This window comes from Leptosomus discolor, chromosome 4, assembly GCF_034619465.1.
Source record: "Leptosomus discolor isolate bLepDis1 chromosome 4, bLepDis1.hap2, whole genome shotgun sequence".
Classification (NCBI taxonomy): Eukaryota; Metazoa; Chordata; class Aves; order Leptosomiformes; family Leptosomidae; genus Leptosomus; species Leptosomus discolor.
Genome location: NC_141394.1, coordinates 66,469,796 through 66,484,708, shown reverse-complemented (window position 1 = coordinate 66,484,708; position 14,913 = coordinate 66,469,796).

Here is a 14,913-nt window from a genome sequence, read left to right as displayed (position 1 = left end):
ATTGCTGGTTCACAGAGTAATTTGGGGGTAATTACAGCATTGCTTGCCTGGATCTCATGCCTCTGCCTCGACAGAAGGCTGTTCTTTGTCTTTCTAAGCTGGAAAGTTCACATCTGCACTCCTGATTAGGGCTAATAAGTTGAAGGTGACTCTTACAACCCACTCTTCAGCAATGCATTATGTCTAACTCCCAGTACACTAAACATGGGCAGAATTCATTGCTGCACAACTACATTTTAAAACTCCATATTCTCTACTGTTGTATCTACGTCAAGTATTTCAAATAGGCTAAGACTAATTTATTGCCCTTCTCCCGATTCAAGCCCTATCACACTGTAATGTTAGACAGTCTTAATACCAAAATAGTTCATGCAGTACCACCTTATTCACTTTTCTTATTATGTCTGGATTTAGAGGCTTGAGCAATTCCTCATGTCTCTTAAAGAATTTATTTTTGTGTGTACACAGACAAAACAGTTGACTGGCAAATACACATCTGTACTGCATAGTCACAATGCATAAGGTGAGTTCGATGCTTTACTAGAGAATGACAGCAAAAGCACTTTGGTTACCTGTTACAGGACTGGCCAATCTCTCTCTCAGCCTCCTTCATACTCTAAATATTGTTCCTGATAATAGAAGAACTGAAGGAACTGAGATTGAGACTCCTTTAAAGAGAATTTATTAAAACCTCAGAAGGTCTATGTACAGGAAAAAGTCTTCCAAAGCTAAAATTAAAGTTGGCACTTTAATAAAGAGTGAGATGCCTGAATAAATTGGTGGCCCCACAGGTGCTGAGCATCTGCCACTAATGGTAACTTGGTAAGAGCAGAAACCAAGCAGCACATATGAAAACTAAGCTCTTTTTGTAGGTACTTGAACATGCCGAAACCCAATACAGTGCCCCACACTTCCTGTCCCTTTGACTGATCTCAGTTTGGCTAAACTGCTTTCAATACACTCAGTTACTGTACAGCTGTTCATCACAGCCACCTAGAATCAGGATGGACATTCACACAGCTACGCCTGCTGGAAATACTCCCTGTCCCCCAGTTGCATGCTGCTTGCTTATGCTAGAGATTGCTGTCCTCAGGAGGAATCTTGTCAGCATTTGCTAATCTGCTTCAGACAACCACAATTGGGCTAATTTAAACAGCTGATGAAAGCAGTTTGTGCTAGCAGGCCTAAGTTTGCCTGAAGCATTTTAGCAAATCCAGCCAGGATCCCTTCCAGGAGCAGAGCCCTGGGGACAGCTCCCAGTTGCTGGCTGTGCAAACAGCTGGGGATAGATTGGTTGAACAGGCACTTGGGTTCTTGAGGAGGATGTCTGTCCATGGCCTAACACGGAGTTATCCGAAACACTGGGAAAACAAAAATGAGTCACAGAAGCAACACCAAACAAGGACAGCATTCAAATCAAGGATTTGTCTCTGATTTGTTGACCATGGATGGAGTTTTCAACTAGAATTGACTGCTGATGTCCAAATGTCCTTCAGCACCACAAGGAGACTAGTTTCTTGTGAAAAAGTCTTTCGTGCCCCTAAGATTACCAATGGTTCCAGAATGTCCAGCTTTGTAACCCAAGTACTCTCTTCTGCTTTATGATTTCAGAAGACAAAAGAAAATGAGAACAAGCAAATAAAATGTAATCTCTCTTCAGTAAAAAATCGTCTATATTAAAGCTCACAAATACATCCATTAGCTTTCAGGCATTATTTGCAGCAACAGTGTTTGTCTGTTATCCTTTCCTCTCAGTAGGAAAATGAAAAGCTGAAAAACAACAATTCCTTTTACCACTCCCCAACATCCAATATTTTTATCTCCTTAGTCAGGTATATAACTCAGTCCTTGCATCCATATTTTCACAGTTGTGGTAATCCAGCATTCTCTGGGCTGCCTTTTGCTTTTTTCCATTATTGCGTCCTGTGTGTTACGCTCTCTTCCTTCCCACCGTATTTCTGGCACATTGCATGCCCCATGTGCTGGATGAGATTGGTTCCATGGCTGTAAATAACTCTGTTAATAGATTTAGATTGATGCCAGATTTAATCTAATGCTACTTCTACAGCTATCTTTCGAGTGTGTGGACACAGACTGGCCTCATCTGGGCTGGTTTTGACTGCCACAGTACTTTATCCTCCACACTGTAAGCAGGATCCTGTGGCCAGCATCTGAAGACTTAACCCTTCAAAGATGGGAAAATACCATCCATGAAGCAATAAAAATCAGTAAGCTTCACCATGAATCCCTCCAACTGCTCATTCATGCATCTCCAGATAGCCAGTAACATCCTGCTTGATAGGATGTTTTTACATGTTGTCTCCGATTTGTATTGTATTAGACACCAACGTTAGTACTTGACAACTTTACATGGTCTGATGTGTTTTGCTAGGGGTATGCTCACTGGTTATTAGCTGGATAAAACCTGATATTAGCTTGGCTTTGTTTAATTTCCAGTGTTATTTACTTTGCGGTAAGTGACTAACCGCAGTTAACATCATGAATTGTTTGCCCTGTAATGACCAGATATTCCATTACACTATGTAAATTATTTGCATAGTGATTATGATTTAATGTTATTGGTAATTAGAATTATTTGCCTGCTGGTAATGCTGTATAAATGATCTGTCATTAATCACAGGGCACACCTTACAAAGAGCTCTAATGAGGAAAGCTGCAGTTTAATGTCACTAAAGCATCGATCTCCTCTGGACCATTGTTTTATATCACAGGAAACTGTTTTCTGTATTTATTGATCATTCATTGATCATTATCACAAAGACCTGGGGCTTTGTAAATGTCTTTATTCTTTGATGTAAGATATCACCAGACTTTGAGTCACAGTAATCAAAACAAAGCTAAAATTTGCTCAGATTTTCACACTAGCAGTTTTAAACCACATCAGAAGTTCCTCATCTTGAAGAAGGAAGACAATCCATAGTCCTCACCCTCACATTAGTACTCAGAGAGCCAAGGGCACGTCTCTGCCAAAGGAAAATTAAAAAAGGCAAAGGCCAATGAGACCCGACCAGCAGAGCACCATCTTTAATACAGGAAAATAAGCTTCCAAGGAGTTGTAGCTTTGCAAAAAGCTAACTGAGAAAGGCTATAATTCATTTTTTTGCACTGACTACTTCATGTCCATCGCTTTTTTTAGGAACCACTTTTATTCACTGTATATTCTTGCAATAAACCACTACTAAACTGGCTTGTTAGAGGAACAACAAAAATACACTCAACATCCTTCCTGCCCCTATTTAGTGTTTGCTGTGCCTAGTTTGATGAACTGAGTGGCTGTTACTGTGTAAGCAGAGAATCCCATACCATTGGAAAGTTGAGTGTCCTTTTAAAGCCAAGCACCGCAAAGCCAGACTTCTGAGCTCTGCAGTGATGAGCATCACTGCAACATCAGGCCATATCCACACTGCAAATTATACTGACACTTGCTGTGTATCAAAACCAGGACAGAACCGTTAATTACCAGGATTTCCAAGATAGGAATTAGAGCTTAAGTATCCCAAGCACAATACTAAGACCCAGAAAAGCAGGATTTAAGGCACAGTCCCGACATCTGCACCACTGTGCACCCCTGCAGGCCTTGAACAGGTATTTCAAGGTCATATGAGAAGTCCAAGACAGATTTTCAGTGCAAAACCTGAATGTTTTGTCTTCTCAGGCTCTCAAATTACTTAAAATCAGACCTACCTGATTAACTAGTGTAAGATGAGAGAGTTATTCCCAAATGAGAGACATTCTGAAATGAGACTCATGCCTAGTAAAGAGCCTTTACTATGACTTAACTGTAAGGTGTTTAGTGTAAATACTTTTTCTGAGTGTCTGAAAGAGCTAGAAGTGTATATGAAGAATGCAAATACTTGTCACAACACTTTCTGTAATTTTTTGTGGAATAAAGAACTCTTTACCTATATACTGATTCAGTCAAATTACCATGACTGTTTATCATGCTAAAAGATTTGAATGGTCTGAAAGAAATATTTGTACTGAAAAGCTTTATTTAGAATCAAAAGGAAAATAGCTGAAACCTACTGAACCAGAAAATATGTGCAAAGGAAGATCAATGTGAATAAAATATATCTTTTAATATTTTACTGGGGGAAAAACCAGAATCATTAATGTTATTTTTAATTTTGAGCCTCTGTAAGAATATGAACAGTCTTGGGTTTGCCTTGGAAGGTTAAACAAAAAGACTAGTCAGTTGTATAAGGGAGAAATGGATAAAGAAGAACATGAATAAGAACTTCATACAGTTAAAAGTGTAATTGTTGGTTGATCAATGAAAATAAATATAGAATATGAATGACTTTGATGAGCCTTTCTCATGGAATCTATGTGCTTCATAGAATCTGGACTATGAAAGTCTAGCAAAAGATTCAGAAGATTTTGACAAAAAGGGGTGGCTAAATTTCAAAGTATTTGATGATGTGCCTTTTGCATTAGTCTATACTCTTCATAAAATATCCACTGACAGAATTAAGCAGGCAAATAGTGAGATGTGCATACAGCACTGTATTGGAAACATGCTGGGTATCTTTCATTATTCAAAATACAACAGCTACCTTATTTGTGAAGCCAAATGAAATCAAGTGAACAGTTTATCTTCTAACATTATGCTTTTCTCAGACAAGAACATTTTGTTTTTCTAAGTCTTTTGATAAACATCGAACAATTGTACTGTAATAACAAGAAACTGAGGAAATGCGTGAGTTCTGTAGGCATTTCGCTAAAGTAGCAGTAAATGACTTTTTCTATGAATGTAGGGATGTGTTTTGCATTTTGGCTCATTTAATTTCACTTATTTCTTTCATCAGCAAATGAAACCATAGAAAAGTATATTTTTTAATTTAGATTTTTTCCCTGACAGTGATTCCAACAAATATATTTCAATTTAGGTTACAATACTGCCATCCGTCAGACAGTGCATTCAGCTAAAAAGACTGGAATTGCACAAGCATAAGTGTTAGACAGATGCTATGGGGAGCAACAGAATAGCCAGTGCTGCAGATCAGCTGTATAAGAAAACCAAAAACGTAAGTCTGATTTCAAATGTGGGAATCCAGAGTCACGTATTAGCTTTATCAGCGTTTGTGACTTTTTTTTTTCCACACTTGGTCAATTAACGAGATTAGGAAATCCTGTTAATGAATCCTCTGAGGCTTTGCACATAGGCAGAGAAGATGGTTGGAGATGAGAAGTTGTTACAGACCTTACAGTTCCTTGAAGTTTTTCAGAACGTATCCATCGTGGGAAAAACAGTCTAGCTACACCCGTGTATTATTCCCTGTCCGAGAGCTGAGCTAATCTGAGTTTACTAGCAGGTGTTTGTATATGAGAGGAATATGAGAGGAGGTAGCCTTATGGTCTGGAGGGGACAGACGATGCGGGACAGCCGTGTGTGCAATACTTGCAGTGTCCCAGACCCCTCCTAATCCTCCTGGCAGTGGAGGATGTGGCTCCATGCAGACTAGGGCACCATGATTCTTCCCACTGAGAGCCTTTGGACTCTTTTTCTTGTTCTCTCTGAGGAATTTGGGGAATTTCTAGTGTTTTCTTTCTTCTCCAGAATGAGGAGACTAGATGATTTGTAGATATTGGATTGATGCCACACTGCAGAGACTGAAAAAATGCCTCAGCAAATGAAAGAGAATATACATATATGTTAAAATACACCCTGTACAGAAACTTACATAGAACAAAAGAGGGAAATAAGTATAAGAAAATACTGACAAAGTTACTGCATAATAGTAATTGAATTTACAAAAATATTCAAAAAGCCGCTTGCAAGGACACATGTGTGTATGCTATAAAATAAAACATACAGCAGTCTCTTAGCAGTTTAATTCTGAGTAATATTGACTAAACTTTGCTTGGCCTTCAGCTGAGAAATAAAAAAAAAGGTAGCATCTTAGACTTACATATAACATTACCTCAGTGCCTCCCTAATCCATAACGGAAGCATTAATCACTGTGTCTTTGTCATGGCAGCAAGGCAGTTTGCAGTCTGTCTGTGTACTTGATTTATGAATAGCTGATGGCCATTGAACTGCAGCAATCCACAAAACAGTATTCTGTACTTCCTTCTGCTTGGAGAATAAATGTTACAGAACATCGAAGTGACATTCAGTCTAACATATATAAGGTTAATTTTCTAAGCTCCTTCATTTTTTGCCTCTCTTTGGTCTAGTTTTCATTTCTCCATCACAAAATGCATTGTGGATCTCAGACCCCCAGCTCACCACCTTGCTTAAAAGTCTGGGCTTTGCTGTGCTCAACAGCAGGATCGGCACACCTCTATCTTCCAGACTGTCAAGGTGAGCTCCTGTCCCAGCTGAGCAAGAAATAGCATGGTCTTCCAGCCTCTTTTCCTTCATCTCTCAGTAGGTTTCCTCTTGTCACATGAGTTTCATGTGAAATTTTGAATTGTGAGATATGTTGCAGATCTTTTTGGGCATGAGTCACCAGTATGGCCAAACTCTACTTCACATAATTGCTTTGGAAGGAAATGGAAGGGGACTAGATTTGCATTTTGTTCTTTTGCAGATGCCTAAGAGGCAGGATACTCAGCTTGAGCTACCTTTTAGAAACACCTGAGAGGGTCAAAGAGAGGCCCTTCCTCAGCCCCGCCTCAAACAAGTCATGAGTCTTGAGTCCAAAAGCACCAGGCTCCAGTCTCACCGGTGTGTGGAGGGAAGTGGCTCCCCACTGGTACATACCTGTGGTGACACGGCGGCTATGGAAACCTGCACACTTCATGAATGCACTCACTCTGTGTGGGTTTTCTGTTGTGATCTGCTCTCTGGGGGAATTCTGCCCATCTTTTAATGAAATAACACAGAATCACAGAATCACAAATATCTGTGTCCTCCCTTTCTTGACGTCTCATTCCTTAGGCCCCCTCTGTGCTCCGGTCTGCAACTTTTAAAAGCCAAGGCTACATCCAAATTTCTATTAATCACAAGCCTATGACAGTGCAGCAGATTGCTGCATTCGGTAACGTTTAGGAGGGTATTGCTTTGTAAACTGTACTGTGCTATTCCCCATTGTCTGTAACAAAGCACTCTTTGTTGGTTAATGGTGTCTAGAAAATAATGGTTAAATTTAAAGCATCTTAAATTCTGAAGAGCGCATTAAGAAAAAAAAAAAAGAAAGAATGAACCATTAGAAAAGCTAGTTTTTTTAATGCTTTATCTCACCTCTCTTGGTAAAAGAACAAGAGATGTATTCACAAATATTTGAAGGGTGGCTTGAAGAGATAGTGCTGCCCTACAGGAACTCCTGACATCAAAGGGTGTGTAACGAGGCATAATGGGATGAAATTAGGCAATAAAGCTAACCAGATAAGTAGCCTTTCATCCTGGAAGTACATTACAAATGTTCATAAATCCAATAGTGATTGCAAACATTTTTTGAGGGAGGATTTCTACCAGCGAGATCTGCCAGGTATGGGCTGACTAGACAGGGAGCGAAGGAAGAAGGGAAGGCTGAGCAGCACCCTTGCCCCGGCCAGCAGAGTGCTGGCTCCCGCACAGCCCTCTGCCACCCTGGAGTGGGTCGGGCTGTGTGCTATGGCGGTCACTCCCTAAGGAACCTGCTGGAAGCCCTGACCTCTGTAAAGCTGAGCTGAACCGAAGAGCTATTATGAGGCTCCACCTCACACTGGTGAAGAAAACCCTAGGGTAGGACCAGGAGCAGGGCTTGGCCCAGATGTCTCTGTGAAGCACTTGGCCCAGAGCCCAGGTGGCTCCATGGGAGCCTGTCACTGCTTCCACGGGCATCACGCCAGCGGCAGGGAGGGCAGGGGAGGCACCACGCGCTGCCCCTGGCGTGTACGGTGCGCAGCGCTCAGCTCATGAGCGGGGACGTGAAGCAGATTGCAGATGCCAGTGTACATTAATTATTTAGGCCATAACCGCTGTAAGTGATGAGAACAAATTACTGGTCCATTTCTAATGAAAGAGAGTTTGGGCGAAAACGTGAGGTGAAGGAGAGCGAAGTCAGGTGGTGGGGCTGCAGAGGGTGGTGGTGCTGGTTTGCTTTACCTTTTTTGGTTTGCTGTTATTTTTGAATAAAGAGCTTGTATTCTCATAATATTTTTTTAAATGAGTGAAAATTTAAAAAATAATAATACTGCTATAAGCAGAAAACTACTCCACATCCCCCGTCACCCACAAGATGGAGCTGTCAGCTCAGGAGCGAGGAGGATTTTCTTTGTGTTATCGAAAAATGAAACGTTTTCACTCTCACCCTTTTCTAATTTTTATCTTTTGCTAATGTAATGCAGATTGGTTTTATACATTATTTATGGAGCCCAGAACTGGTATAGGGAATGCTGTCACTCATTTTAATGATTTAGATATGTTTTTTATTATTATTATACTGTATAGACTTTGGAAAAACCTTCATTTGGATCCCATTTAGAATACAGGAAGTTGCCCAAAGCTTGGATGTGAACCTTAATTTACTGAAATCCTTGTAAGGCTGAGAATATTTACTGCTGGCATTTATTGCTCCTGTGAGAGTCAGAGTGAGGGTGAGTTGAGGAGGGGGAGAAAAAGAGAGGAAAGGAAATACAGCTGTAACTTCTAGCCAAAAAAGCAAAGAACATATGCTGGAGTCGTGCTCGGCTGTGCTAGTGCAGCAGCAGGGTAATCTGCCTCTGAGCCGCTCTGCCGGGATGAGGAGGTGCCTTACTACCTCAGAGATTCAGGAGAACTCTGACAGGACTCATCCTTTGGAGAGCTGAGTCTGCTTTTTTAAAACCTCCCTTTATAAAGTGGGTTTCACGAGCAGTTAGGACACTTGGCTAGATGCACCCCATAAAGGATTGGGCCGATTTTCTGCTGCAGCAGAAGTCCTTTTGGACTTCCCACTGTGCTCTGCAGGTAATGACTGTAGGGATTTTAGCTGTCTGGAGTTGCAGCGATTCCAGGGGTGCCGGAGGGAAACCTGACTCAGGACCCCGGGCAGCCCTGGCTGGAGCAAGGGGAGCGCTGCAAACCCGACACTGTGTTGCAGGAGGCTGGAGAAGGTGACCCAGCAGTAACAGAAGCAGGAGAAGATCTCTTATTTTTCTTCCTCCTTTCAGTTACTTTGTGCCTGCACAATAATAATAAGCCTATACAAGCTTTGGTTGTCAAAAGTTGTAGAAAAAATATTCCTAGGACAGGGGTGGTCTTTGCTAAGGCTACAAGTGCATGTGATTTCATTAGTCTACAGCCTTTCAGAAAATCAAAGTTCTGCGCTTCAGGAAAAAAACAAGTGCCCCAGTAATTCCTACAGTGTTTTTCACTTCAAAGAAAAGCAGAGCAAAATGTTTAATTTTTTTTTTTTTTTTTGGTATTTGCTTTATGCTCCAGTGTTCCTCCACCCCCATTTCATTCATCTGCTTAACCTACCTTTCAACCAGTCTCTGGTGGCTTGTTTGTCCTGCGCTGCGACAGTTAAGATGGCCGATAAAGCAGCTGGCAGGAGGATGAATGGAGGGACCATGCTCAGCTATTGCCTCTATTGTGGGAAAAAGCCAACAATGGTGAAACTTTGATATGTCTATGTTGAGATTTCTTCAGAAACCTGTATATTATGGACCAGAGATTTCTTAAATGGAAGCACTATTTTCTGAATCTTTAAATAAATGCAATATGTTTTCTGAAAAGCAGTTTAATTTAAGAGATTGCCTATTTACATGAAATACCCACAACTGTTGATGCTATTATTACTGAAACAACTTTTGATGATATACTGTCATTATTTTGAATTTAGTTATGCTTTGTTAGTATTTATTACCAGCACTGTGAAGTGATCAAGGCATTGCTCAATGAGGCATACCAATGTGTGGTGAGAAGACAGTTTTTCTCTAGAAGCTCACAGCCAGAGTATGGCCATACAGGAAAGCAGGATGGGATGAGTAACTGAGAGATGGCAAAAGCAGGCAGTCATTCTATGGAAAGCTGTCCCTCTCTTATAGGCTATATACTGCATGCAATAGCAGAGCGAGTCCCAGATACAAAAGGTTATTGCTAAGGTCTCAAATCTCAAATATAGCTCAGTTAGAGAACATGATTGAAACAGCAAGTCCATAAAATTGGAAGATCTGTGTTCATGATACACCACCTAGATGCTTACAGTATAGTTACAATCATAGCACCAGATTGTCTCCCGCATAAACACCTAACATCTCGCCAGGAAAGACTTCTGAAGTACCTCGAAAGACATGCAGGTAGTTCAGATATGCAATATCTGCTCCTAGAATTAGAAAAACTGAAATGAAGAGAAGGGATTTGCAATTGCTTGTAGAGCTGGAAGGTTGGTGATCATTCTTTATCTCTTATTGTGTGAGTGGGAGGGCACCCATCTTGAACAAACTGCTAGAAACGGTTGTTCATTTTTACATTAAGATGTCATTTCACATTAATTTAAAGAACTCCACGGCAAAATGTGATGACATAGTTTCATTCTTAATAATCTCATAACAGTTTCAATTTTGAGAAGATATTTAAGCATTGGAATAGATAAGGAGAACATGGAAATTCGATCATTAGAGCTGTTTGGAACAAGTTGGACGAATATCTGTCAGGGATGACATAGTTGATTCTCCCTTGAGGCAGAGGAATAGACAAGATGACCTATTTACTCTGTTTTCTAGGACTTGTGTGAGACTAGCTGTAGGTGCTTAAATGCAGAAAATATTCTGTGTCAAAATAAAGACCAGTTGTATTGAAATAAAGTTCAACTTAAGCTGAAGCTAAAAAAGGAGTTTACAGGAATTGTGTAATTATCCAAAATCAAACATAAATAATATCTAAGATTCCAAAGGAAGGTGAAATTTTAAGAAAATACATAGGAGAGAGCATGAGAAATGCTCAGAAACATCATCCAAGGAACCTCAGTCCTGCTGTGTAACGTTACCAAATCAAATTATTCCAATGAGGGGCATTTTTGTGTTTCTACTTCCAGATTCAAATGTTTGCCTAAAAATAGAAATTGTCTTTTTCTTTCTCTTTGTATCATCAGAGTGTTCCCATTAAGAATATAGCCAGCAGCTACTTTCATTAAGGGAAGCCTGTGATCTCAGCTGCAGGAAGAACAATGGAAACATGCTGTTCTTCTCAAAATGCCCCTGTGGATATAGGCTTCTCCTGCTCTGCTTTTTCATCATAAACTCTCTTCACACCAGCACTGCAGGCCTCAAAGCAGCCAGGGAAGAGCAGGGTCAGACTGGATTTCTGGGTACCTCCGTCACTTGGCACAGGCTGGGGATGCACTGGCATTGTCCGCAGTTGAGCTGCAGGATGACTAGGCTGCTGTTCTGCATTGCTTTCGCCATGCTGGTGCCATGGTCTGGCCGACAGCCTGTGGACCAGAGTTCTTGGCGTCTCTCCTAGAAGGGCACTCATCCCCTGTCTCATACCATATGCTACAAAGGTAGCTGGGACTGATGGGCAGCCTGAGTTATGCATACTGTGGACAGTGGGAGCTCAACTGTAGTCATCCTGTCCCCGTAAATATGCCCTCAGAGAGCCAGGTCAGGGAGTATGGTGGGCTATATTCTGCTCATATGACCACTTACTCGAGGGGAGTATAGATGCAGCATCGTATTGGGACTTCACTTCCACATAGGAGAAAGCAACCATTTTGAAAGACAAGCTTCCATGCTCTCCATGAGATTTTCTGCAGAAGAACTTCTTCAAGTAACAATATTTAAGGGAAGAAACAGTTGTCAATGCTTGTCTTGAAGTGTAGGACAGAGACTCCCATAGTTTTATCTATTTGAAGAGTGTGAAGAATCACCTGTTTTACTAAGATCACATAAGCAGAGGAACAGAGTACTACTTTTATTCAAAATACCCTTTAAAATTAAAATTAACTCCCAAGTTGACTACTCTGGTTTATTTCTAGAACCCTAAAAATGTATAGCTATTTTGTGCTTTCCCTGTTAACAAGGTGGTTATATTTGGCAAGACTACGACCTTCTACAATCATTTGTTTGAGATCTTCATTGACTGTTTGATGGATATGTTGAAGAAGAATCAGGACCTTTGGGTTGACGCCGTTTTACTTCGGGATATCAGTGCTAGAAAGACATTGTTTTGTTGGCTCCATTTGATGAATTCTTGCAGGTGGGATTCAATCGAATGTGTAGCAAGCAGTGTACAGTGACCTGATTATTTATCTTGTCAAATGGAGTCCCTGGACATAACTATCAAGCTGCCATTGACACTGGAGTATAACCAGCTCTGTATTAAACTGTCCACCTGTGATGTGGAGACTGCAGCAATTACTTGCTTAAGCATAACGCACAGTGCTGAGGATATTTGAAAGACGTGAAAGGCTGTATAGCAGTAACTGCTGCCTCAGTAGCCTTTCTGAAGGTGTCCCAATCTCAAATTTTCACAAGACTGCTCTAAAAGGCTATGTTTATATCAGCTTTAGAGTAAATTAATGCCCCAAATTTTATTCTTAATATTTTCATCAGCCACTTTATTCAATGTAGCAGGGTATGATCAGCTAATGAAATGTCGAGGTCTTGCCCACAAATGTCCTTCATTAGCTTTCTTTAGCACAGCCGTGGTGCCACTGCAACTAAAGGGACCTCCTTCTACTGGTGCCTCATTTTCCCTGATAGGGCTTTTTCAATATGCTGTTGAGGCAACAATGACGTGAGGAGACCTTTCAGTCATTTATGCCAGCTTCAGCCAGTGATACTTGTGCCAAAAAATACACTAATACTGCGGACCCTTGACATGTCCTGTCTGTCTCCTACCACTGAATCACTGACATATCTAGAAGAATTGTTTGGTGAAGACAAGCTGTAGAGGAGGATGGTGACCGGCTATGTCTCTGATGTACCTCCACTTCAGAGTTAACTGAACTATTGACCCAATCCTCTTTGGATCCTGTATAATTACAACAATTAAATAAAACAATAATTAGTAACTTATCTTAATTACAACCTATTTTTATAAAGGACAGCTTGTGCACAAGTTTTCAATTAATTTTAACTACGTGGAGAGTTGAGAGAGTCTGTTGTTTTAAAATTATTCAGGACAAAGAACAGATGCTAGATTTCTTTAAATGACCGGTTTAATTTTAGCACAAATTAACAGATTTGTTTATTAAAGCTTAGAACACTCATCCTGTTTTTAAAGGATGAGAACTGTAAGCTTGGAGAAGGTGTGCTCATTTTTTGTACATAATAAAAATGGTGAATCTCTGCTTTAGAAGCAAGAGAGAAGTCTCCCTAAACTGTAGGGTTGTGACCGGGGCCTCCGTACCAGAATGGAGAGCCTGATAACTTTGTGGTGAGATGGGGGAAGTGAGCCTTTTCCAAAGAGATTCTCAAAGGTGAGACTTTTTACAAGAGATTTGCTGTGAATTGGGCGCGATGCAGGGTGTCCCTGCAGCTATGCTTTGCTGCTTCTCCATCACACTTCCTGCGACAGGCAGCCCCAACAGCAGGAGGGGCTGCAGAAGCCTCTAGTGCCACACTTCAGCCCCAATCCACAGATTGTTTTCTGCTTATCCTTTAAGTGCTGTGGTCATCATAAACTCGTGTATGATCCCAAGCTATGAAACCACACTGCATTTTAGACACAAGAACTAGCTTTGAGAGGTTCCTTACGTTTGCGGAAAATCGAAGCATCAAAAAATGCTGCCTATCAACACCTATCAAGAGTCCGTGATTCCTGGTATTCATGGGAATTAATTGGCTGTTTGAAATTTGAGAATTATACAGGTTCACTGCTAGAACTAAGTCACAATTAGTGCCAAGTGCTTTTACCACTAAAAAAACCCCATGGATTAGGCCTTTCAGAATAAAGAAAACCTGCTTCTGAACTTTTTGCCGCAGTTGGATACTCAGTCATAGAATAGTCTACATACTGCCAGTACATTTACAATGTAAACGCTTTCTTTTCAAGGTCAGGGTTTTAAAGCACTAGACTGCTATTGAAACTGCAGGGGCAGAGCCTGAACAATTCTACTGGTTTTCTAAAAATAAGGAGCTTTATAGCTAAACTGCAGGATGTATTTTAAAAGAGAGAGTCTCAACGTTTTTCTTTTTACTGCTACTTGTATCCCATCTCTACCAATTTTTATTGCTTTACACAAAGGCACATCTATCGCAAGGCATGGCATAAAATCAACACTCTTCCATTCTAGCAGTTAAGCCCAGTCTTACAATATTTGTGATGTGCCACAATATTCAAGTACATTAACACAAAATCTGACCCACCAAAGGGAATATAGCTTTACAAATAAAATGACAGAAAGGGAGAATGCCTACTTAACTTCTTATCTGCAACTACTGTTGAATTTTACATTTTAAAATGTCATATTTTTGTTTAAAACCTGAATCTCAAATACCTCATGAAATCCTGCAAGACTCTTAGGCATGAATGAAGCAATTGCTTCCTTCATTATAAATGATTAATTCTAATCAATCAGGGCTTAGTATTCCTAAACCTTTATAGCTCTCTTGTTTAGCTTGTGGAGCAGTTAAAAATGTTTATTGACCATCTTGTTATTGGAAAAGATTTGCCGTTAACTGTGATACTTTAAATACTGAGGAGTAAATTCTCGTTAGTTTGTAGCTAGGCATACTGACAGAAAAACCATGAGATGTTGGAGCACTTGTAAGTTTACCAACAGATTGTCCAGTGTTGCAAGTAAAAGATCATACAGCTGCCTATATACATACTTCCCTGGAGGCTGTGACAAATGGTTGTGTGTTTTCAGGTTTAGAGGCCAGCTCCATGTGTACCTGGCTGTTCCTGCTTCAGATTTCAGGGTAAGCTACTTTCGCCATGGCCTAGCTGACCGTTTTGCATGGCCCAGCTGCTAAGCACAGTCCCAATGGAAAGCCCCCCAAGTGAATGTAAGTGCTGCCAGTCTTGCTGT